This window comes from Oryctolagus cuniculus, chromosome X (genome assembly GCF_964237555.1).
Source record: "Oryctolagus cuniculus chromosome X, mOryCun1.1, whole genome shotgun sequence".
In the NCBI taxonomy this organism is placed as follows: domain Eukaryota; kingdom Metazoa; phylum Chordata; class Mammalia; order Lagomorpha; family Leporidae; genus Oryctolagus; species Oryctolagus cuniculus.
In genome coordinates this window covers 10358480-10360744 of record NC_091453.1, presented here as the reverse complement: position 1 = coordinate 10360744, position 2265 = coordinate 10358480, and the positions used below count along the sequence as shown (strand labels likewise).

The window sequence follows — 2265 nt, the reverse complement described above, 5'->3', positions numbered from 1 at the left end:
AAACCTGTTGGCACGATTCCTTTCTGGGGCACAGAGCAGGTAGAGAAGGGTGGAGGGAGTCTGGAAGGGCAAATGGAAGATATCCAGCACAGCCCATAAATGGCATTGATGTCACTGGTGTGCTTTTCTAAAACATCAAGCCAGTCTTGGTAAAGTTCCAAACAAAACAGCACACACTCCTTTCAATTTACACAGTAGTTCCGTTCCTGGAAAATTCCATGTATATGAAAATGTGCAAAAAATACTCTGAGTTATGCTTGCTTCAGCAGTAATATGCTAAAATTGGAATTAGACAAAGAGGATAAGCATGGCACCCACACTAGAATGATGTGCAAATTTGTGAAAGCACTACATGTTTAAAAATGTTAGAAAAGGAAAAAAGAGGACTTTAAGTTTACATATAAAGCCAGGTTAGGTTTTAGATAATTTAGATAATTATAAATAGGTTATTAATAAACATGACTATCTCGGGGGTATATAAAAATTATGTAAGATGTAGGAAAGTTCTTCTCGCAGGAAGGTCACATGCATTGAAGAACATGTGACATTCTTGGCTCCTGTCCACTAAATGCCAGGAGATCTCTTTCAATCACTGTAACAACCAAAACAGCCCTACATGTTTTCGAAGCACATCCCTAGGTGCTGCTGCCCCTATGGTAAAATATTTGGAAGAATTTGGCTAGGATACTCCACCTACTTAGTGTCTGGGTAACACTGAATGGGGGAAATAACTTCTCCATTCCCAGGTCCCATTCAGTCCAATATACAGAAGTCTCTGACCCAGCTATCAAACACTTGCTGCAACGAGTGACTGGGTTCCTAGCTCCCATGTGGGACATTTGGATTGCATTCCCAGCTTGCAGCTTCGGGGGAATGAGCCAGTAGATGGGATCAATTTCTCTCTTTCCCTCTCAAATAAATCAATAAGCAATAAAACTTTTTTTTTTTTTGACAGGCAGAGTGGACAGTGAGAGAGAGAGACAGAGAGAAAGGTCTTCCTTTCCTGTTGGTTCACCCCCCAACGGCTGGGTGCACTGCGCTGATCCGAAGGCAGGAGCCAGCTGCTTCTCCTGGTCTCCCATGTGGGTGCAGGGCCCAAGGACTTGGGCCATCCTCCACTGCACTTCTGGGCCACAGCAGAGAGCTGGCCAAGAAGAGGAGTGACCGGAAAAGAATCCAGCACCCCGACCGGGACTAGAACCTGGTGTGCCGGCACCGCAGGCAGAAGATTAGCCTATTGAGCCATGGCGCCAGCCAGCAATAAAACCTTTAAGAAACTCTGCCATTTCTGACAACATGTAACTGTGAATTGTAATTTTCTGATTTAGTATAAAGTAAAAAAAAAAAAAAAAAGACTGATTAGACGTGAAGCTCACGTTTCATATTAAGCCAGATAAGAGTTTATAAATAACCACATATCATGTCGTTTGATATTAAACTATAACATTTCCTATTTTTAACTTACACATTTTAAGTAATTCATATACATTATATAAAATCAGAAAATGCAGACATGAAAACAAAAAGCAAAAACACGTTTTGTGGTAGAATGGCCCCTAAAGATGTCCACAACCTAATCTCTGGAAAGCAAGGGACTCTGCAGACGTGATTAAGTTAAAGGTCTGGGGCCAGCACTGTGGCGCAGTGGGTTAACGCCCTGGCCTGCAGTGCCGGCATCCCATATGGGCGCCGGTTCGAGATCTGGCTGCTCCACTTCCCACCCAGCTCTCTGCTATGGTTTGGGAAAGCAGCAGATTTTAGCAGATTCCTCAGGAACAAATTAGAGCCAATGAGCAAGCTCAGCAATGTGGCAGGTTACAAAATCAATATAAAAAATCATGTGAATTTCTATACACTAGTAATGAAGAATCCAAAAATCAAATCAAGAAAGCAATTATATTTATAATAGCAACAGAAAGAATAAAACACCTAGGAATAAGTTTTTAAAAATAAGTGCAGGGGTTGGCACTGTGGTGCAGCAGGTTAAAGCCCCAGCCTGCAGCCCCGGCATCCCATATGAGTGCCAGTTCGAGTCCCGGCTACTCCTCTTCCGATCCCGCTCTCTGCTATGGCCCGGGAAAGCAGCAGAAGATGCCCCAAGTCCTTGGGCCCCTGCACCCACGTGGGAGACCCAGAGGAAGCTCTTGGCTCCTGGCTTTGGATTGGTACCACTCCAGCCGTTGCAGCCAATTGGGGAGTGAACCAGCAGATGGAAGACCTCTCTCCCTCTCTCTCTCTCTCTGACTCTCCTCTCTCTCTGTGTAA

General features: G+C 44.2%; 1 non-coding gene across 1 annotated transcript; it reads left to right on the top strand.

The window, feature by feature from the left end:
• The first annotated feature begins 254 nt into the window (after positions 1-254).
• On the top strand, positions 255-358 carry LOC127485026 (U6 spliceosomal RNA). Its single transcript, XR_007912230.1, has one exon. It is a non-coding gene; the product is annotated as a U6 spliceosomal RNA (small nuclear RNA).
• The last annotated feature ends 1907 nt before the right edge of the window (positions 359-2265 follow it).